The 24,694-nt window shown below is 34.6% G+C and overlaps 1 pseudogene; it reads left to right on the top strand.

Moving 5' to 3' along the window:
- Positions 1–894: 894 nt before the first annotated feature.
- On the top strand, positions 895–24,609 carry LOC149537925 (caffeic acid 3-O-methyltransferase-like; annotated as a pseudogene).
- The last annotated feature ends 85 nt before the right edge of the window (positions 24,610–24,694 follow it).

The following is a 24,694-nucleotide window of genomic DNA, read 5'->3' as shown; positions in this document are numbered from 1 at the left end:
GGCTTGCGCTGATGAGTTCCATAATCTATCAAACAAGGGAACATGACAGTGGATCAATATGAGATCTGGTTCTTTGAGCTTAGGCAATACTCATGCTACAATCATGATGATTTACTCTTGACTCATCATTTCATCTGAGGCCTTAAGGATACCCTTATTGGAGAAGTTCATATGCATCAGCCTAGGACTCTTATTCATGCTGTTAAGAAAGAACGTATTGAAAAGAATAATTTGGCTAGAGGTTTTAGTGGTAAATCAAGTTCTCAAAATCAAAGTGCATGGGATTCAAGACAAGATGCATAGTTTACCCAGTCCTCAGGGAAGGGCCAAGCCCAATTAACACCCTCAAAATGCGGTAGTGGTCATCATGGTTTTCATTAGAGAGGAAAATGGTTTAAAGATGGATAGAATGTAGGAGACTTAGGAAAGAAGGGAGATGACCCGAGCCATGGGCATAAATCCTAGTAGGATCACCCTTCTCAAAGTAGTTAACAAAATTCTAGTAGGGGTAGTGCACCTTATCCTAATGCTACTCAGGGTGGTTGTGAAACAAGTTCCAACTTTGGGGGAAACTATTATTCTTGTGGCCAGCTTGGTCATAAATCTTTTGGGCGTCCTATTAAACCACCTTCTTCAGGACTTGGTAAGGGTGTAGCTAGATCTGAGCCTACAGTGGGGGATGATGGTAGGAATCATCAAGTATTTGCGCTAGTTAAAAACCATCAAGCTGAGAATCAAGGTATAGTAGTTGAGGCTATAGGTACATTGCATGGTGTTTCATCTTTAGTTTTGTTCAACTCAAGTGCTTTTGATTCTTTTATTTCACTATCTCTTGTTCAGTGATGTGGACTAGTGGTAGTATGTTAAGTTGATAGGTGGCATGTTGAGTTAGCCATGGGTTCCAAAGTGGCTGTAGACTTGTTGGTTAGTGGTTGTAGTTTGAATTTGGGAACCTTCACCACCACATCAAGTCCTAATCATTTCTAAATAATTAGTTCTGTCTACGAAAATGATATATTCAAACTCTCATATAATCCATTTAAACTTAAATTATATTTTTTTCGTGCTCCTCTTCTTAATTAAATTATTCTTTTTATTTCTTCTTCTCCTACTTTTCTTCCTCTAGCTCTTGTCCTCCTCCTCCTTCTTTAGCCCCTTCCCTTTGTTTTGTTCTCTCCTTTCACCTTTTCTTCTCATCTTTTTTTTTTCTCTCCTCAGTCATGCACTCATTCATCACCATGTTGCTTCCTTCTAGCATATTATTTCATTCTATTTTATTCATATTATTATTTATCAATCTATAAATCTATATAGATTTTAGTTTCTTCATCTCTGTCTCTCCTTTATATTTCCCTATTTATCACCTTAGATCTCTTTCTATCTTCACTTCTCAATCTCTCTATTTCAATCTAACTCTTTTTTCCCATCTTTTGACTCTATATTCATCTCTATCTCCCACCTCTATATATAGACACATATCCCTTTCTCTATGTATCCATCTCTCTCCATTACCCCCTTCCTATACTTTTAAATATCAATGTCTTCATTTTTACTTCTTTTGTCTCTATCTCTCTCTGCATTCCATTTTTTTACCTGGATCTTTATTTTTATCTCTCTTATTATCTCCACCATTCTTTATATATAATTATTTTTGATCAGTAAACGATCGAAGCCTAGATTAATTATTATTATTTGTTGGAATTAATTATTATTATATGTTAAGAAAAGGTAGATTCAAACCCAAGACCTCCCACATGAGAGGCTCACAAGTTACTATTGCATTGTAGGCTTTTGCCTTTAATAAATTTTAATTATTATTTTATATTGTATACAAATAAAATAAAATAAAATATTTAAAAACTCTTTGGTTTTGTATTTGAACACTAAAAAGTAATAAATAATTAAATTAAAAAATATTCTTATTTTTATCAAGATTTTAACTTCCCTTGATCATCTCAAACTTATCATTTGTTCAAACTATTGTTTCCTCACTTTATAGTTGTATATATTGACAACAATCAAATCACTTTCACTATAGACTGAAGCATTCCTAGGTCATTTAGGTTGTTTGCATGGGATTGGTTTGTGAACATAACAACAATAATTATATCACATTTTTAAATTAACCATGTCTCTCAAAGATTGTAAACAATTTAAAGCATATCTACTATGTCATCATCTTTTTCATTAGAGTTGAGATTAAGGTTAGATTTAAAATTAGGATTAGAGTTATGTTATATTAAGCTTAGTATTATAGATTCAATGCCTCTTGTGATTTTTTTTTTAAAGAATGTGTTACAAATACACATATGCTACTCCAACTTGGCATTGCAAATAGCATACCCCCATTGAAATTATTTATTGGTGAAGGTTCTTTCAAAATATTTCCTACCTCACATTGAAGTGGGCGTTAACAAGCTCTCAACACACATGTATTATATATTGCTAATGTTTACACACACACACACACACACACACACACACACACACACACACACACACACACACACACACACTTACACACTTACACACACTTACACACACTTACTATTATTTTTAACATTATAAATATATGTCTCTACATGTACTATTTTTTCTTTCTTAGGTTTCCATGTCTCTCCTCTCTTCTTATAATTCTTGAGTAAGGATTGATCTATTTCTTTCTATTAGTATTCTTGCACTCTTTCTTCTTGATGATGGATCACTGAGAAATATTGATGCTAAAAACACACACAATCAAATCCAGAAATAAATTGATATTTACTAATGAATTGTATGCTAATTAGTTATAACTTTTATTTTATAATTTTTTTTTTTACAATCTACAATCAATCAAATTTCTAGAATATTTTTTTATGGAACCTTGAAAATGACTCATTAAAGGTTAGAGTTAGGAATTTAATTGAATACAAGTTTACAAATATAAATGACCCTTGAAATTTACCCATTTATATGAAGTACAAGATTAAAGATTAGTGTTAGGATGATAGTTGAACCAGAGTTAGAGTTAGCGTTTACAATTCAATTAAGAGTGGAGTTAAGAGTTTGTAATTCTTTAATTAGGACTATGAAGTATTAAGGGTAGAGATCAACTAATACATGTGTTAAGGTTATTGTTGGAAATGGGGAAACACTAAGAAGATATTGTTATTACTCATTAATATTGGGGAAAATATAGTAAAAAATATATAGAAATCATAAGGGAGAGAAAATCAATTGTATTTCTCATTTTCCTTCTCTTTTTTTGCCTCCTTCTCTAGCTAACCCTTTTTTCTTGCTCCCTTTTTCTCTTCTTTTTTTCTATTTTCTTCTTCATCTTCTCCATTCCATATATTTCTTCTTCTTATTCTTCTTTGCCTCCTTCTTCTCCATTCTATTCCCTTCATCTATTTTGTACTTATCCAAGTTTTAATTTTTAATTTTTTTTTTGTTCTCCTTATTATTCTCCTTTTGCCTTTTTGTATTCTTCATCCAAATCATCTTCCCCTTATCCTTATTTCTTTTGGTCTTCTCCTTCACCAAATTCCCTTTCATCTTCATCTTTTCCTCATTCTTCTTCTTCTTATTCTTCATCTTCTCCCTCTTCTCTTTCACCTCCTCCCCCATCTTCTCCCCCATGTTTTTTCCCTTCTCTCTCCCTCTATTTTCCTCTTCCTCCTGTTATGTAAAGATCTAGAATCTTTTGTAATCCATTTTGGCAAGTTTAAATTGGGGTATCTAGGTTTAGGTTAGGTATCACTTAGAGAGTTTAGATGGGAGAGTGAAGTTAAAGAGCTAGAAGTTTGAATTAAGGACCTATAAAAACTCTAAGTCTAGAATTTTGTAAATTTTAATGGTTGTGACCTAGAAGGCCTTACAGCTAGGCATGTATGCAAGAAATTTGATGAATCAATAAAATATTTTTTATTCCTTCTCTCCTTGGTGTTGTTCTTTGTGTTGTTTTCTTCCTTTGTATTTAATCAACAAGGTGGTTGGATAGTTAGGTGTGCCTCTAGACCTAGCTTCTAAACCCCTCATTGCATCAGGTGGTATCAGAGCATAAGGTTCATCCTTGAGGAGATTGGATCATATAGAACCCTAAGTTTGATTTGGTTGTAGGGTGGTAGCTTTGTGGATTTGACCTATAACTTTCAAAGGGTCATGATCTTGCAAGAACCTATTTTCTAAGATGGTTTGAGGTAGAGAAAATGTTGACACTGCTATTATGGACATGTTGAGACAAATTTCAGCCATATTAGATGTCATGGAGACAACTTAGAGGAGAGGAACACATTTGAATGATGTGAGTGATGATGAAGCAATGACAGCAAAACCTAATCCAAAACTTGAGGAAGATCAAGATGAGGAAAAATTGTTGAGACTACTATTTAGGGTACATTCAAAGCTTGTTGTAGAATTTGTTCCTTATGATAGAAAATTAGACATCAATGATGTGTTGGACTAGATCTCTGATATGGAGAAGCTCTTTGAGTTTGAAGGCACTCCTAATAATAGGAAGGTGAATATTGTAGGCAAAAGATTGAAAGGTCATGCCTTACTATGGTGGGAGTATTTAAAAATTAATAGACATAGAAAAGGAAAAGAGAAGATAAAAAATTGGCTAAAAATGGTGAAAAAAGTGAAGAAGAAGTTCCTTCCTTTTGATTAGCAAGTTATCTTGTTGAGGAACATGCAAAATTAGAGACAAAAAGACATGACTATGAAGGAGTATATTGAGGAATTATGTAGATTGGACATCAGATCTAGACATGTGGATGATGAGGTTGAGATATTTGCAAGATACCTAAATGGATTGAGATCTTGAATTTAAAATGAAATAAGTTTTGTAAAATTAGAAAGTGTGGTTGAAGCATATCAATATACCTTGAAAGCTAGAGAGATCTTTATATAGAAGCATGAACAAAGACAAAAAGGTAGAGGTGGTAGATTCTAGAGAGGCAGACATAGATCTTATGGAGAAAGTGGCAGATCTGACAATTTTGTGCAAGATAAGGGAAAATCTGAGTGGAAAAGTGATGATAAAAGAAAGACCAAGAGGAAAGGTGGTAATTCTTACAGAGGAGGTACTAGTTCTTACTTAGGAAGAGTTAATTATTATTCTAGAGGTAGTTTTCTTATTAATTGTTACTCATTACTCTAGTCCCAAAGGCCAACAATAGTCCTTATTAATCATTACTCTTGTCCTGAAGGCCAACAAAATAGGACCAGACTTTTATTGCGTTATTCCATGCTAATTTATTCAGAGCATAGGCTTGCTTTAAGAACTCTAATTTTTCAATGTAATGGAACTAGAATTGCAACCCAACCCATTAAGGCTAGGAATACACTACCAAAAAAAGGGACATGAGGGCTAGTGCACACCAAGAAGGTGGATTGACCTTGATGACCCAAGATCCAACTATGAGATTTTTAACTACAACAACTTAAATATAAACTATTGGAGTTGGAATTACCATGGCTGCTAGCACCAGACTTTCCCTCCAATGGATCCTCGTTAAGGGATTTAGATTGTACTCATTCCAATTACCAAACTCGATGAGTGCAATACTGTTATTTATTGTCACTATTGCCTCGTGTTAGGATTGGGTAATTTGTGTGCCTACTACCTTCCTTGGATGTGGTAGTTGTTGCTTAGGTTCCCTCTCTAGAATTGTACCCTAATTCTTTGTCACCCATCACCACCATGGTAGGCCTCTATCCTACCATCGAAAGTAGATAGGGTATAAATTTGAATGAAGCATTGCTAGTACAAAGGCCATGTGATCTGTTGAGTTATCATGAATCACTGAAATAGTAGGTGATCTTGCATCAACCTTTTATCTAATAAATGCATCCGTTCCAAGAGTCAATATTTGGTGCATGTATTATCTCTAAAATTACTATGGTTATCCAAGTAAAAAATTACCATCAAAGTAACTATAACTAATTTAATGAGCCATCCACAGTTTCATAGTCTAAAATAGTTCATACTTAGACATACATGGCTTAATCTTTAAGATAAGCATATGACTACTAGTAGGATGAACTAGGTAGCTACTAACAATGAGGGGACCCCCAAGACTTGCTATAGCTAAGGGATGCCCCCCATGATGGGAAACCAAAATTTACATTCACTCCATCATGCATCCAAACATAATCCCCCACACAAGCAACACAAGGGGCAAACATAGCACAAGAGAGACTCTTGATAAGTTGAAAAAAGAGTAAGTTAGAATACTGGATTGTATACATCTATTTCTATTCTTGTGAAACCATGGAGTGACATCAATATGGATTTTCTTCTTAGATTACCTAATATAGAAAAAGGGTATGATTCCTACATATTTGTTGTTGTGGATAGATTTTATAAGATGGCACATTTCATACCATGTCAGAAGACATCATATATTGTGCATATTATTGATATTTTCTTCAAAGAGATTGTTAGATTACATGGATTACTGAGAAGTATTATCTCTGATAGAGACAATAAATTTTTTGGTTACTTTTGGAGGACTTTGTGGAAGAAGATGGATACTGAGTTGAAGTTTAGTTCTACATTCCATCCACAAATAGATGGACGTATAGATGTTGTGAATAGAAGCTTGGGTAATTTGTTGAGATGTTTGGTTGGAGATAAGCTAATTAATTAAAATATGATATTGGCACAAGCTGAGTTTACATATAATAATTATGTGAATAGGAGTATAGTGAAAACACCTTTTGAGATTGTTACTAGAATGCAGCCTAAAGGTATATCAGATTTGAGGGATGTTGTTGGTGAGGAGAAGAGAAGTACCGAAGGAGAAGTATTTTCTGACTTTATGAAGTCTTTGCACGAGGAAGTGAAGCTAAGTTTGGAACAATGTAAAGAAGTATAAGAAGAAGGCTGATAAGTCTAGAAGACATCATGTTTTTGAAGTTGGTGATGAGGTGATGGCTCATTTGAAGAAAGGAATATTTCCTATTGGAACATACCAGTAAGTTGAGAATGAAGAAGTTTGGTCCTTGTAGAGTTTTGAGGAAGTTTTATAGTGGTAATGCTTATGAAGTTGATATGAAATGGATATATATCCTATATTCAATTTTTCTAATTTGCATAAGTATCATGAGTTAGATGATGAATTTTTTGTACCACATGATTATCCTAAGAAGTAAATTGAAGAGGTTGAATAGATTTGGATGAGAGAATTGGTAATTAAGATCACAAGAGGAAAGGATTACTATGAATATTTGGTGAAGTGGAAGAACATACTAGTTGATGAAGCTACATGGGTTTCTCAATCTAAGTTGGATTTAGCTTAGGTTGTGATACTTTCATGATTTAGGAGAATCATTTATTTCAACCCTAGTTGTCTAATGTAGGAGAATCTTAGGTTTCCTTCTATCCTGCTCATTTTTCTCATTTTGCCAGTTAATGTGAAGTTTTAATGGTTGCCCAGTTATAGTAATTTCCAAGTTCATGTATGTATCGAGCTATTTAGTGTTGGTTGAGAGTGAGCATTTCTATATGTGCTGAAATGTTCAGTGTTGGCCTAGTGTTCCTTTATGTATCAAGTGAACTTGATGTTTGTTGATGCTTGGTTCCTTCTTTGACCAAGCTTATCTATGATTGGTTCTTAGTTTGAGCTTACGTGTGTATTTAATTTGGATCAATAATTTAATGTAAGGATCTTGTCTTGGGATGTCTACATACCATTTTAAAGGCTGACCTTCTATTATGTAAAGATCTCGAATCTTTTGTAAGCCATTTTGGCAAGTATAAATTGGGGTGTCTAGGTTTAGGTTAGGTATCACTTAGAGAGTTTGGATGGGAGAGAAAAGTTAAAGAGATGGAAGTATGAATTAAGGACATCTAAAAAATCTATGTCTGGATTTTGTAAATCTTATTTGTTATAATCCACAAGGCCTTACAATTGGGCATGTATGCGAATAATTTGATGAATCAATAAAGTATTTGATGTTCCTTCTCTCCTTGGTGTTGTTCTCTATGTTGTTTTCTTCTATTGTGCTTTCTCAGTAATGTGGTTGGATCATTAGGTATGCCTCTAGCCCTAGTTTTTCAACCCCTCCTTGCATCAATTTCTATCCTTAAAAAAAAAACATTATTTTCTTTTCTCTACACTAGAATTAAGGAAAAAGTTATTACATGGAGATCCATTTTTTTTTGAAAGGATATCATTTAAAATTCATAAGATGGGAACCCAATTTTGATTCATTTTCTTTTGATAATAATAAAGTAATAAAATGGGTTATACTAAAGGACGTCCTAGTAGAATTACTACAAAGATCTATTCTTAGTTGTATAGGAAATTATTTGGGTGATTTTAGAGGGTTTGAGGATGATTTTATTTCATCCAATAATTTTAAACTCTTGATTGAAATGGAATTTTGTAAAATAAATTTCAAAAAGTTAAGGACCATTACAAATAATTGTTTATATTACCTTGAGCCAGAGATCTTCTCTAGTAGGATAGCTAAGAAAGTCACTTGGAAACCCCTCCATTGCTTCGTGTAAGAGATGTAATAAACTTAAAGATTTTAAATCTCTAAACTTGCAAGGGTTTCCCTCTTCTATCTCAGATATGGACATCTCCTTCAACCTAAAGGGAGGATGTTTTAATATTTCAAATAGGTAATCCTCTCCTGTAGAAGGTATGATGGGAGCTCCTCTAGAGTCCATTATTGAGGACCCAAGTCTAATGGAACAAAGTCTGATGGACTTGAGTTACAGACAGTGGGACTCAAGCCTGACATTGAAGTTTATGATGAAAAAAGTGGAACTCATTCCAAACCCAAAGAACTTGTGTTAGCAAGATATGTTAGAAGGCATCATGCACCTGATCAGGTCATTGGAGACAAATTTGATGGAACAATGATAAGAAACAAATTAAAAGGTATATGTTTACTTGCTGGATTTGAACCAAGAAATATTAAAGATGCATTGGATAATGAAAGTTGGGTTGAAGCAATGAATGAAGAAATAGAACAGATATAAAAAAACAAAACTTGGACTCTTGTTCCTAGACCCAAGGATAAAAATGTGATTGGCATAAAGTGGGTGTTTAGAAATAAGTTGAATGAAGATGGAGAAGTTTCCAAAAAAAAAGAAAGATTGGTGTGTAAAGAGTATTCTCAAGAAGAAGGTATTGATTATGGTGAAACTTTTGCTCCTATTGAAAGATTAAAAGGTGTAAAAACTTTACTAGCATATTTAGCACATAGAGGATTTAAAGTGTATCAAATGGATGTTAAATTTGCATTCTTGAATGGAATTCTTAATGAGGAAGTCTACATTGAACAACTAGAAGGTTTTGTAGATCCTAGCAAAAGAGACATGGTCTGCAAATTAAACAAAGCATTATATGGTCCCAAGCAAGCTCCTAGAGCTTGGTATGAAAGACTACATAACTATTTGGTACATATTGGTTTTCAAAGAATAAATGATAACAGTAGCCTATATATCAAACAAGGCTCAGACAAGAAGATTATGCTAGAAAAAATATTTTTTGACGACACTTTATTTATAGGAAACAATGACTTGTGCAAGGCATTTTCAGAAGAAATGAGTAAAGAATTTGAGATGTCCATGTTTGGAGAGATAAAATTCTTTGTTTGGTTGTAGATACAACATAAAAAAATGGTATCTACATTATTCAATTTAAGTATATCAAGGAGATACTAAATTTTTTTGGAATGGAAGATTCAAGACCAATTGGAATCCCTATGTCTATTGGACATAACCCTTCCAAAAAATGATGATTCTAAAGAGGTAGATTAGACCACATACATATCAATGATTGGAAAATTGTAGTATGTAGTGCATACAAGGCATGATATTTCATTAGTAGTTGGTATGGTGGCAATATTCTTAGCAAATCCTAGAGAAAATCACATGATGAAAATCAAAAGAATCATGAGATATATAAAAGGTACTGAAGATTATAGCTTATGGTACAAACTTGGAGGCAATTTGGACTTGAAGGTATTTACTAATGCTGATTGTGCAGGAAGTCTTGATGACAGGAAAAGAACTAGTGGTGGAGCATTCTTTCTTGGTAAACGACTAGTGTCTTGGACAAGAAAGAAGAAAAATTGTACCTCTCAATCCACAACAAAGGCAAAATATGTGGCAACAATAGTTAATTGTTCAAACATTGTTTGGTTCAAGGAACTGTTGGCATATATTAAGATAGAGATTAAGGATCTAGTAATCATATACTATGATAACACCAGTGCAATCAATATATTAGAGAACCCAGTGATGCATACCAAAACAAAACACATTGCTATAAAATATCACTTCTTAAGAGAATTTGTGTAGGATAAAGAAGTCAGATTGGAATATGTAAACATAAAAGAATAGATTGCAGAAATATTCTGTCATGTCCCCTTTTCAAATAATTAAAAAATAATAATCTTTGCTAAGGTAGGTAGGCCCAAGAAAGTGAAGTTTCGGAAAAAGGGGGTTAATCTTTGGAAACCGTTGGACTAATAAATGAAAATTATTATTAAAATATGTTTCATTAACCTCTCTTGGATGTGAGTTATAGTTATGCCCTCTTTTAAGGGGTTTGGAGGCATTTTGGGCTGATTACAAAACTTGATTTTTGCTCATTCTTTGTTATTCTTCAGAGGCTGCCAAACCTGTGGAGAAGGAGACCCAAGAACGGGAGTTTGCAGGTTTCTAGGGAAACCCAAGAATGGGAGTTTGTAGGTTTCTAGGAAGGCTAAGGATGGGAGTTTGAAGCCATTCCATGTGCATGCTCATACAGAGTTTGCCTTTGTGCTGAACAGTGTAAATTTGTGGGTTTTTGGGTGTGTTTTTTGCATGAGTTTGGTGTTTTCAGTTGAGCATTTCATATCAGTTTTGGTTGCTGCTGTATTTCAGACTTTAAGCTGTTAAAATAGAGCTGAATATATGTATTGGGACGTGATTAAACTTCTAAGAGAGTTTATTAGTGTTTTTGTGGTGTTTTCGGGCATTTTTGTGTTAATTTTGGGAGCTCGATGAGCATAGTTTTTGTCCTACATTTGTGAGATGTTGTGTAAAGGCTATATAGATCTGGAAATGTCATTTTTTAGGCTGTTATGCTACTGAAATTTTTGTAAAAATGTCCATTTTCAGATTTATTAATAATAGGTGAAGCTGTGAAGCTTTTGGCACCATTTCTGGCATACCCGATTTGGGGTTTCTTGAGAAATTTGGAGGATCTTTGTGATATCAGTTGTTTGATTTTGAAAATCTGATTAGAGGTTGGGAATATCATATAAAATCAGAAAAGGGACATTTTAGTGGTATCAGAGCCATGATCTTGCCAGCTTGAGGGTTTGTAGAAGTTTGCAGGTAGTTTTGACAACTACCCAGATCTTGCATTTCAGTTTTGAGAACTACCCAAATCTTGCATGTCATAATTTATGATTGCATGTTGCTTCTAATCAGCTTCATGTCAAAATTTATGGTTTCATGCTACTTCTAATCATTTTCATGTTAGTTCTTGGTGAATTCGATGTTTGTAGAAGTTTGCATTTTAGTTTTGACAAGTACCCAGATCTTGCATATCAGTTTTGACAACTACCCAGATCTTGCATGTCATAATTTGGTGGTTGCGTGTTGCTTATAATCAGTTTCATGTCCAAATCTATGGTTTCATGCTACTTCTAATCATTTTCATGTTAGTTCTTGGTGAATTTGGTGGTTGTAGAAGTTTGCATGTCAGTTTTGACAACTACCCAGATCTTGCATGTCATAATTTGGTTGTTGCATGTTGCTTCTAATCAGTTGCATGTCCAAATCTATGGTTGCATGCTACTTCTAATCATTTGCATGTTAGTTCTTGGTGTTTGAAGAAGTTATATCCTATTGGGGTTACACTCTACTTTATCCAGAATGGACAGGTATAGTACAGAGTCTCAGAGGGAACGATCTTGGACAATTGATAGCCAGAGTCAAAATAGTAGAAAGGATGGTTATTTAGACATTCGAGATAAACTTATGAAAATAAGCCATGACATGTCTAAACAGTTGGTTGAGCACCACCGTATAATGAATGACATGTTATCTGACCCAGCTAAGGTGGATAAGTTGACTGGATTTCTATTTGGCAGATTTTCTCACAGGAAAGATGACACAATTCCCAAGAACTTGCATGAGGATTTTGAGAAACTAGCTGATAGCCAGGTAGAGGTCTCAGATTCTACTCTACCAGAGGAGGTGGTGGGAAAGGATATTGCACAGATTGATAGTAACGATCAACTTGATACTCAAATTGAGACAATTGTTTACAGGTTGTCAAAGGGTGATGCCACAGGTATTCAGGATGGTATAGTTACAACAGGCAGTGACTACAGTGTAGTGGGTTCAGATGATGATTATGATGATGTTGTTGTGCAGGATGGTGAGATATGTGGTAGAGATGAGCAAACATTGAGCATTCATGACTTTGCTGAGAAAGAGTACCAAGCACAGTTAGATGCTTCATCACATGAGGTTGAGGCAGGTAGTACTTCACATGATTCATCCCGCCAGCTGAAGGTGAGTGAAGATAGTATTTTGACTTCATTATCTCATCATGATAGGTATGTGGAGTTAGTTGGTATTGGTCATATTACTCAAGTGAGGATTTTGCTTGAGTTACCAGCTGATTCTAGTTTACAGATATGGACTCAAGATTGTTATATTAGCATTTGGGATTCAGTTGACAGGAAATCTTTAACACTTTTTGGTAGCAGTGTTTGTTTGGGTGCTATCATGGATTTGATTAGCAGATTGCACGGTGTTGTCTTTTCTTGTGCTAACATCTTGTCCAATGTTGGTATTAGTTTTTATACACCGATGTTGGGCTTTGTTCATATATCCAGTGGACCATACTTGCTAGAATGTGTTGATGATATTTCATATTTGGCAGTGTGTATATATGAGTCCCAGGATCATATTGGCATTGATGACATCTAGGAGGATGCAGTGGGAAATTTTGAAGACTTAGTTTCCTTGGGTATAGAGGAGTTGGACAGTAATGCTAATGTTTTTGATACTCCGTATGTTGATATGAGTTTTAGATTTGATTCACAGGATATGGATGGTAATACTCTAGAGACTAGTAACTTTGAGGATACTCCTTTAGACAGTGCATCAGAGGAGGTTTCTAGGAGACAGTCAAGCCAGTGCCATCATGTGTCTAATCAGTTGAGAGTTAGTGACCAAGACATTGCTATCACTTGCCAACATTTCGATGCTACTCATCAGTTGTTAGCAGTTTATGGATGGGGTTATCCTACTAGTGATGAGCAGGGAGACAGTTATCTTTCCTTGACAGAGTTCCACTCTTTATGGGAGGCTATCTAGATTCTGAGACAGGATTATATGCAGTTGGTAGCCAACAGAGATTATCTTATGAAGTGGGGCAGTATAGCATATGATGCATTGTTGGCCAAGGAAGATGAGGTGAGTGAGCTTACTGAGCAGCTTGTGGTGACTTCTGAGATTCTTGAGAGTACACAGTTGGCTTTCAAGGAGTCACAATTTCATCTGGCTAAGGTGACCATGGAGTTAGAGTGACTACAGTCTTCACCTGATTCTATACAGTCACAAGCAGTGGCGTTTGGTGATCCGAGGATGTCCATGGCCAAGATTGTCAGAGACTGTGGAGATGGGGATGCATCCATTCTTGATACTAACATTGGAATATCAGGTTCATTCCCACTAGAGTTAGGTTCAGTTGAGTTGGGTGTTGTAGCAGATTGTTGTATGCCTGACATGGTGGTGGCGTCTAGTATTGATGGCACAGAGACTAGAGATTTATCAAAGATCATGTGTGATGTTGGTGAGTTGGCAGTTGGCATGGTTCCTACTAGTAACACTACTCCCTTGGTGATATCTTCAGAGGTAGTAGTTAGTTCCAACATGGTTAATGATCAATTGCAGTTAGTTTCATTTGGATTACAGTCTGAGCCATTGACTGAGATTGGTGCATTCTATCGGCATTACACTGTGAGGTATGCTCATCAATTTACCTTTGATGACCATGTTGATGAGATAATGATACAGAGATGTACTTTGGTTCCTAGTGCTTATCATCAGTTATGGGACAATTTGATGCCTCAAGATGAGAGTTGTGATGGGCATGACATGGCGATAGGTTGTACAGTTGACAGCTTGACAATACATGACTTAGAGCAGGAGTTTCAGAGTGATGCTTCAGCGGGTGTTGTTATTGATTCTACTCCTTTGGCTATGACATCTCCTGACTTAGCTGGTGATCAGTCACAGTGGGTTGTATCACTTGTTCATGGTGAGTTGTTGACTAAGGTTGGTTTTTTTTATCAACATTATATTGCAAGGTATGTACATCAGTTAGCATTTGATCCTTGTGTTGAGGAGTTGATGGCAGGAAGATTTGGTTTGGGTTCCAATTCTTGCTATTTATCTTGTGATGGCTTTTCACCATCAGGGGTGCATGGTAGTTATGGTTATGAGATAGTGGCCGATGATTTGAAAAGTTGTGTTGACTACAGGAGTTGTACAGTGTGTGGATTCTCCATACTTGGTACAGTTTCATTTGAGAGCATTCACCATTGTTGCAGAGTTGGATTGTGCATTTCGTATAGGCCAGTGGGATGCGTTGATGGTATTTACTGTGTTGGTAGTTTGGTTTGTCCACTTTGCTTGGGTTCTGATGTTCTAAGAGTTTGTGCCTCATGGGTTTTTGATTGTGGTAGTGGTGATTTTAGAGTTTGGTTGAGCTATAATTGTCAGTTTGATTATGGATTCCTCTTGGTCATATTGCAGAGGATATTGCAGGAGCCTGTGTTAATTGGTAGTAGTATAGTTCATGACTACATTTGGGATCCAGGTGGATTGATTGGTTTATTGTTCAACCATTGCTTGAGGACAAGAAATGTTTTGGAGGGGAGGACTTGTCATGTCCCCTTTTCAAATAATTAAAAAATAATAATCTTTGCTAAGGCAGGCAGGCCCAAGAAAGTGAAGTTTCGGAAAAAGGGGGTTAATCTTTGGAAACTGTTGGAATAATAAATAAAAATTATTATTAAAATATGTTTCATTAACCTCTCTTGGACGTGAGTTACATTTATTCCCTCTTTTAAGGGGTTTGGAGGCATTTTGGGCTGATTACAGAACTTGATTTTTGCTCATTCTTTGTTATTCTTCAGAGGCTGCCAAACCTGTGGAGAAGGAGACCCAAGAACGGGAGTTTGTAGGTTTCCAGGGAAACCCAAGAATGGGAGTTTTCAGGTTTCTAGGAAGGCTAAGGATGGGAGTTTGAAGCCATTCCATGTGCATGCTCATATAGAGTTTGCCTTTGTGCTAAACAGTGTAAATTTGTGGGTTTTTGGGTGTGTTTTTTGCATGAGTTTGGTGTTTTCAGTTGAGCATTTCATATCAGTTTTGGTTGCTGCTGTATTTAAGACTTTAAGCTATTAAAATAGAGCTGAATATATGTATTGAGATGTGATTAAACTTCTAAGAGAGTTTATTAGTGTTTTTGTGGTGTTTTCGGGCATTTTTGTGTTAATTTTGGGAGCCCGATGAGCATAGTTTTTGTCCTACATTTGTGAGATGTTGTGTAAAGGCTATATAGATCTAGAAATGTCATTTTATAGGCTTTTATGCTGCTAATTTTTTTTTTAAAATGTCCATTTTCAGATTTATTAATAATAGGTGAAGCTGTGAAGCTTTTGGCACCATTTCTAGCATACCCGATTTGGGGTTTCTTGAGAAATTTGGAGGATCTTTGTGATATCAGTTGTTTGATTTTGAAAATCTAATTAGAGGTTGGGAATATCATATAAAATCAGAAAAGGGACATTTCATATTCACCAAGCCATTACCTAAGGATGCATTTCTGTATCTAAGAGGTAAGCTAGGGGTCATTCCCCTATTTGAAGCCCACTAAATGAAGTTAGTGATGCATCAACCAGAGTATGTTGAAGATCAATCAATTGATGCAGAATTGGCAAGGGCATATTGAAAATGAATCAATACTTAAGGTACATTGATATTAACAAAGTTGTTATCTTTGGCATGTGTTGTCAAAGAGGGAGAAGTTTACTGTCATATCTCCTAGAATTTTTTTTCGTTATTACAAAGAGAGAGAAGTTTGTTATGCTATCATAGAGATATTTGTGAGGAAAAATGAACTTGGTAGGTGTTGCAGACAAAATTTTTCTAACAGAGGGAGAATCTGAAGGTAGAAAAAGTTCACATTAACAAAGGGAGTTCTCATGGATGAGAATCAAAATGAAACTAAGGATATGTTCCTTTATTATTTTTCTAAAAAAATAATTGCATTATGACATGTTGTGTTGCCATCAATTCCAAAGAGGGAGATTGTTGGATCAATTGATTAAATTGTGTATTGCCTTTGATGTTACAAAATGTCATATTAGTTTTGAAATCAGTGTTTTCTGAGCTCACTTAGGCATTGAATATAGTTTTCTATGTCTGCCAAGCATTCTTGTGTTTGCCTAGTTTAGACGGTAGTGTCTACTGAGTTCACTCGGGCGCCAAAGGAAAGTCTATAGAAAATGAGTGTTAATCGAGCTCACTTAGTTAATGAAAGAAAATTTGGATGGAACCAGTTTTAATTGAGCTCACTCAGTTACCAAAAGATCTTTGAAAGTTTGCAATGTTAACCAAGTTTTAGTTGGTTAACATAGGACATCATTTATGAGTTAGTGTCTACTGAGCTAGGTTAGCTAATGAAGGATTTTATTATTTTGGCATATTAAGTTTAATTGATTTATTTGATGGTTCCAACTGACTAAGAAGATGAATATAAGTTATTCTAAGTTGTATATGAGTCAACTTGACGATATGAAAGATATAAGTATAAGATCAAGTTGTGGTTTCAAAGAATGAGAAGTTGTGAATGTATTGAAGATTTAATGATGAAGAGAGGAAGACAATTTGAAGGATAAGTAGAATATCCTTGTGGAGTATAAAAGATATATTCAATCAAGATGGATCAAGTAAAGCTAGAATCAAGATCTGTAATCAACAATTCAGTTGTATTTAAGTTAGGTCATCTCATTATTACTATCTAACCATTGTAGTAGTGATCTAAATCACTGAATAGAGTTGTCTTAAAAGCTATTTGTAAATCCTCTAACAAGGGGGCAGTTCTGTTGAATTGTCTAAAGACCTCTAACAAGGTCACTCCTAATAGGGTGATTAAATCCTCTAATAGGGTCACACCTAATAGTGTGTTTTGTAACCTTTAATAGGGTTGGCTCCTAATAGGGCTCACTTTAGAAGAGTGAAAACAATAACTAGTTGCAATTGGTGGTTTTCCCCAAATAGGGTTTCTATGTTAAATTCTGGTGTCAAATGTGTTCATGATATTTTCTTTATGTGTTTTGCAAACAAAGTTAATTACTGTTAATCAAAGATAACATCTAAATATTTGCATGTTAAGTACTTATTGAGCATATACATTATTTACAAAGTTACAATATTTTATGTGTGTTTGTCGAGCATCAACACTATTCAGTTCTCAAATTTTTATTTTGTATTGACATCTAAGGGATCTAGGATTTATTTTTGGAGTAACTGATTCACCCCTCCCCTTTCAGTTACTCCTCTTATATTTCCAATAATCCAAACATGAGAAAAGTCCCCAAAAAAGAGGCAAAAAATCTCTTAATGAACTAAGATCTCAACATGCAGAGGTGGAAGGTCAAACCAAATTGACTAAACTATTTGGTGTAGGGAAGGGGAAGTTCCTTTCCATAGAGAAATGAAGTTCATTATGTGGAATGTTAGGGGCTTAAATGCCCCTAACAAACAATTCTTATTATAGTGTTCTCTTTCCCAATATAAACCTAGCATAATTATGATTTAAGAAAGAAAAATGAACTAGTACGAGTTAAATGATTTTGGGAAGAAATTAGCCTTTAGGAAAATCTTTGGAAGCCATGCCATAGGGGCATCTGGAGGTTTGGGAATCATTTGGAACTCATGTTCAGTGTATCTCATTCCCACAAGGTGGGAAAGATATTGGATATTTGTTCATGTTCAAAGTCTCAATTCTAATCTACAATTCATGCTACTAAATATTTATGAGCCTACACCAACAATAGAGAAAAGATTCCTTTGGCTAGAATTGGAACATGTTTTGCTGTCAACTAATTCCCTTTGTATTTTGGGAGTGGATTTTAATGAAATATCAACCTCTTTTAAAAAGAGAGGAGGTTTGGAAAAATTGTCTCAAGATTCACTAGATTTTAATAATTAGATGCACCACTCTTTCCCATTAGAAATCAAATCCAACTTGGACTAATAGAAGGCAAGGTTCTAGTCAAATAGTAGAAAAACTAGATAGATTCCTTATCTTGGGAAAAATTCCTAATGAGGTTTCTCATCTTCTCTCTAAAACTCTTCCCTTCTCTAGATCTAATTACTACTTGATCCTTCCAACTTTTGAATTAGAAGGAACCTAGACTAGGAATCTATTTAAATTTGAAATTATGTGGCTCAAAGATGAATCTTTGATCCATCTACTTGAAGATTGGTGGATTAACTCAGAATTAGTAGGTTCAAGGTTGTATAAGGTGGTACATAAACTAAAGACAATCAAACAAACTTTATCTATTGGAATAAGAATAAATTTGGAAATATCTTTGATGCTAAAACTGAAATTGAAATTGAATTAGCCAATATAAAATCAGAAGTCATGAAGAAAGGTAAAGATGAAAGCATGTATCTTAAGGAAAAACATCTTAGACTAAAACTAGAGGATATCCTACCCAAAGAGGAAATCTTCTAGAAACAAAAATCCAATGAAACCTAGTTAAGGGAAGGAGACATAAATACTATTTATTTCAACAACAGTACTAAACAGAGAAGAGCCAGTAACAAACTTGCTAAAATTTATAATAAGGATAACACCATAATAGAAACACCTGTTGAAATTGCCGAAGAGGTGATCTCTTACTTTGAGAATATGCTAAACAACTTGGAAGTATCCTCTTTGTCCTTCCAAAAATCCTTAAAGAATATTTAAAAAATTATCTTAGATGATAACAAGAAAGTGTTATTATGTAAAATCTCTAAGGAAGATGTCATTAAGGCTCTTTTCCAAATGGCCCTAGATAAATCCCCAGGGCCTGATGGCTTCCCAACATGTTTTTTCCAAAAGTCTTGGCACTTTCTGGGAGATGATATCATAGAGGCCTTGTAGAGCTCTAGAAATTTAGGCAGTCTCCTCAAATAAGTCAACCATATCTTTCTTTCTCTTATTCCTAAATAATATTGAACATAATTTTTTACCAATTTCCAGTCAATTGCATTATGCAATATTCTCTACAATTTACTATCCAAGGCTTTCCAGTCAATTGCATTATGCAATATTCTCTACAATTTACTATCCAAGGCCAATCAAATGTTAAATATTTTACCAATTATCATTTGTGAAGATAATATTGGCTTCATCCCAAGTAGATCCATTTATGATGGGATAGTAATATCCTAAGAAGTGATCCATTCCCTTCATTATAATGGTTCACCAAGCATGATGATCAAATCAAACATTAGTAAGGCTTATGATAAAGTTGATTGAAGATTTATTTGGAAATGCTTATGAGATTTTATCTTTTAAAACTAATGTATTAATCTAATCTTTGAATGCATCTCAACTCGAGAACTCTCAATCCTAACAAATGGGATACCAAAGGGTTTCTTTTCACCCTCCAAAGGACTAAGACAAGGGGACCCTATATTCCCCACACTATTCATTGTTATGTCTGAAGCATTGGGAAGAGCTTTAATAAACTTTAAAACTAACCAACCCCTTAAGGTTATTCAATTATCCTAGAGGAAGGAGTTACTACCCAACAACAATTTTTTGATGATACAATGCTATATGGGAAGCCAATAGAAAAGAGGAAAAATAATTTAAAAATATTCCCAAGAGTACATGACAGCTTCTAACTAGGAAATAGATTTATCTAAGTTTGAAAGCTTCTTTTTTAATACCAAGGTCACTATGGAATAAAAAATTAGCAAAAACTTGAACATTAAGAAGGGATATTTCCCTTGTAGATATTTGGGTATTCAATTAGAACAGGAGAAGAGAAACTCTTCTAGCTGGGAAATCTTAATAGGTAAAATTAAAGCAAGGGTCCAATCCTAGAAATGAAAATGGTTGTATCTAGTAGAGATAATAACCTTTACTCAAATCAGTCTTGTTAAGTATTCCAATCTTCCAATTCTCTATTTTGGAATTGCTAGCTCAAAATAAGGATAACATTAAAAAAAAATTAAAATAATTTCTTTGGAAAGGTTGTGAAGATAAAAGGAAAATATCCCTACTGGCTTGGGAGAAGGTTGGTCGCCCTAGGTTAGAAGGATGATTTGGTGTCAAAAAATTGAAAGATCAAGCAATGACTCTTGGTGCCAAGCTCATTTGGAGAATGTTTACATTTCCCCACCTAAAATGGGAAAAGACCCTATGTAAAAAATATTTTCATTTTAATGATCCACTTATTATCCTTAGAACTAGAAATCCTCATAGGGGTTCTAACTTATGGAACTTCATGTGAAGTTGTAGATCAATTATTCTTAATAGAGTGACATGGAAAATTAGAAAGGGGGATCAGGTGAGATTTTGGACAGACTCTTGGGGAGGATAGAATTGTTTCATATCTTAATAACAACACTTTGGTAGGATAGAAATGGAAACCATTCTCAAACTTTAATATTCCTCCCCAAGAGGAAGAAAAACTTAATAAAATATTAAATGAAAGAAATATCACCTTCATAAGACAGGAAAAACTAATATGGGATGGATCCAAAGATGGAGAATATAACTCAAAAGATGGTTACAAATACATATATAATTTAAGGCATCACCCTAAGGTGGAATTTCTCTACTCCCTATGCTTGTTGAAAGCTTGTGTCTTCTCCTGGTTAGCCCTTCAAAGAAGAATATTAATTGTGGGTAGAATTATAAGGATTGGCTTTGGGGGACCCCCTCAATGTCTCATATTTGAAATGTGTCTGAGAAAGATGCAGATCATATCTTATTGAATTGCTCATATGCTTCAAAAGCATGGTATTAGTTCTATAGAAATAAATTATAGGATGGCTTTGTTGGAAGCATGATTGTTGATGATATTAATATGGGGGAGTATTGTAGAATCATGATTAGATCATTATCATGATGATATGTTACATTCATGACTGTGTTTTTCATTGATGTCAACATAGCAGTTTTCTGTGGCATTTGACATAAGAATAGTGGTAAAGATCAAGTTGGTATGGATAGATCATTGAGTAATTTTAGTATCAAGGTTAAAGGGATATTATACTTTGTGTCTAGTATATGTAGCTAACCTCAGAAGCATAAGATATTAAATCTGGAAGAAGTTATGCAAGTTTTGGTGAAGACTGTTCTGAGATAGAGTTTACAGAGGCATGTTCTAGTAGATTTTTTATATCTCTTAGAAGATTTGTTATTTTGAGAAGCCAAAGTTAAAGATGTGAAGAAGACATGTTTGTGATGACATGTCTAAGATCACTCATCATAATGATACATGTACAAAAAGTTATTCAAGTTGCTAGGTGAAAGATTAATATTATCGCTAAGTATAACATGTTCTTAATATGGTCCTATAATAATTAATTGAGAAGGTGTAACAACCGACTCAGGGAATTTTTTTATAGATTTGGTGTAAAGGAAGGACATTTTCCTTTATCATGTATGGATAAATGTGAATGATTGTAAGAAACACAAAGAGTGGAATGTGAAGATAAGCAAAGTAGAGCTGAAGTGAAGGAAACTTCATTACTAAGGTTCTATTGTGCAATCCAAAGTTTGATACTTGGATATGAGGTTCATGACCTAGTCTATAAGGTCTGACAGTGATTGGTCTAGTTGACAGGACAAAGGAAAGAAGTTAAAGTACTATACATATAGTTATTCTACAAGGAATAGTTGAGAGATCAATTGGATAGTGAGTTTAGTGGTCTTTCCCTAGAAGCTATTTGGATAGTGGGTCCTCCTATCTTCTACAACTCCTAATAGGGTCGAAATCTTCTAACAAGGATTGAAAGTCTCCTAACAGGGACTAATATGTACTAAATGTTGTAATAGACTACTAATAGGGTTCATCCTCTAATGAGGAATATTTATATTAGTACATCATCTTGTGGGCATCATTCCCACCAGGGTTTTCCCTCTGATCAAGGGTTTCCCTAGTTAACATATATGGTGTAATTGTCTATGTGCATCTTGTTATGGTGACTATTTAATTTGGTGGAATGGATAATATTGTTTAAGGTTGATGAATGTTTTAATTATTAGATAACTGATTCACCCCCCAACCCCCCCTCTAAGTTATCTTGGTGGACTATTGTTTCTAACATCCTCTTAAATGTAAAATCTTAGGCCTCAATCAATGTCACTTTGGGATGATAAAATGAGAAACTAGTGGCTAGGTCTCAAATTTAACTCAGTCTATTTATATTGCTACGATCTTATGCTATTTAGTTTAGCTATGTTTTAAATAGAAACTTGAGATTCACATTGTAAAAATAATACTCGAGTAATGATTGTGATTGTTGGAGTCCTATTGAAATGTATTCAGATGAGACGATACTGATAGCTATGATAGTTTTTACTTGGAGAAAAGTTGATACCAAACTTTTTTGTAGACAAGACTGATTATGCAAAAATGATTAGGACTCATTGATTTGATTGCTTGCTTTTACCTTAAAAAAAGGAAAAGGGGTCAAACCAAACCAAACCAAATGTGCAGTAGATGGATGGTCTACATTAATATTCATTAAAAGCTGCCTTAATGGAGGATAAACAAAATACATGGTTTGTTTTTAGTTTCCATTCATACCAGTCTTATCAACCAATAAGAAGATGAGAATATGGTATTAATGAATTGGCATAGATATCCTTTGAATTTGTTTGATATTGTTATATGGCTCTATTTTTAGTCCTATTCTTGATTTTGATATCTTGTAAACAACTCTAAGATTGGCCCCATGGCTTAAGCAGAGCACACCAAGCTTTCATTGCTTGGAATATGTCATCTTTGTCATTTCTCCAACTTCCATTACTCCTTGCATGGGCAAGGAATTGTCTATATATAACGGTGACCAAGACCAACTCAATCAGTTCCATAACAATCAAATCAAGTAATTTACATTTGTCTTTCTAGTAAATAGAAATGGCAATGGCAATTTAGTTGGACGAGACCTTTGACACATCCATTCTATCATTTTTTCCCACCCTCATTCTAAAATTTTCCATACTTCTCAACATTCTTGATATCATAGCAAAAGTAGGCTCCGATGCATCCCTCTCTCTAGATGAGATCACCTCACAACTACCCACTCAATCTCCTAATCTGCATTTCCTTTCTTGCATTGTTACATTTCTATCTATCAAGGGCATTTTTATCCAAACTCATCATGATGATGATATTGATTGATATGGGCTCACTAATTGTGCCAAGAGGTTTTATGTTACAAAGAATAATCCAAGAAACCTTGTCCCACTTATCCTTATGGAAGCACACCTTGTGTTAATGGTGGCATGACATCATCTCCATGAATGTGTACTTCAAGACTGCAATGCTTTCAAGATGACCAATTGAAAGGACTTGTGGGCATATGAGAAGGATGACCCACTTGTTAGGAGCATTGTTAATGACTCCATGTCAACTCTCATGGTTCTAGGTATGGAGAAAATATTTAGCTGCTATGATGGTTTCAAGGATGTGAAAACATTGGTTGATATGGGAGGAGGAAAAGCAACAACCCTTGACCTCATTGTCAAGGCTTATCCCCACATCCATGGAATCAAATTTGATCTTCCTCATGTAATTCACACTACCCCATCTATCCCAGGTAAAATCTACTCTTTTCCTTCTTCCATACCAAAAAAAAACTATCCCCAGTCATGATCAAGATACACTAGATATGCTTATTCAAAATGGGCAGCTCGAACATCGTGCATTAAGGCTTATTTCCTATGTAATAATTGAAGTGTCAAATAATCAAAATTGACTCATTTTTCTATGCTTAATTTTTCCATTAGCATGTGATGTTTTAGGATGGCCCTTTTAGAATCCCCAAAACCTTACCTCATAGCCCCAAGCAATATACATGCAAGAATCAAGAACGTGGGTGGCAGTATGTTTGATAACATACCCGTTAGAGATGCCATATTTTTCAAGATGAGTGAAGATCTCTTTTCCATCATCTCAATTATGTTTTAGTTGACTAAAAGAGCTTTTCTTAGATGAATTGACCTTTAATTAGGTTATGAATGCAATCTTTGTGGGTGATATATAATGTATTAATAGATTGGGATGATGAGAGTTGCCTAAAGATACTTGGTAATTTCTACAAGGATTGGCCTGAGAGTGGAAGATTCATACTCGTAGAAAAAATGATGGTATAAGTGTCAAAGCTAAAAAAGCCTATGGAAATGGTTGTGGACCTACTTATGATTGCCCTTGAAAATTGAGGAAAAGAGAGGAAACAATAAGAATTTGAAAGGCTACTTCAAATGTCAGGATTTAGTGTAGTGAAGATCATGGGACTGCCTAAGAGTGTTTTAAAAAATGAAGATTATAGAAGCCATAAAGGTTTAAGTTTTTGGAGTCAATGTTCTAATTGTAGTGAACAAATCATATATGATTATGTGTGCTACATATGTGGCAAAGAGTTTGAGATGTA

The sequence above is a fragment of the Cupressus sempervirens genome, chromosome 9, assembly GCF_028749045.1.
Source record: "Cupressus sempervirens isolate cs-2001-9-10 chromosome 9, ASM2874904v1, whole genome shotgun sequence".
Taxonomy (NCBI): domain Eukaryota; kingdom Viridiplantae; phylum Streptophyta; class Pinopsida; order Cupressales; family Cupressaceae; genus Cupressus; species Cupressus sempervirens.
The sequence above is the reverse complement of the archived record's forward strand: the minus strand, read 5'-3'. Positions and strand labels throughout refer to the sequence as shown.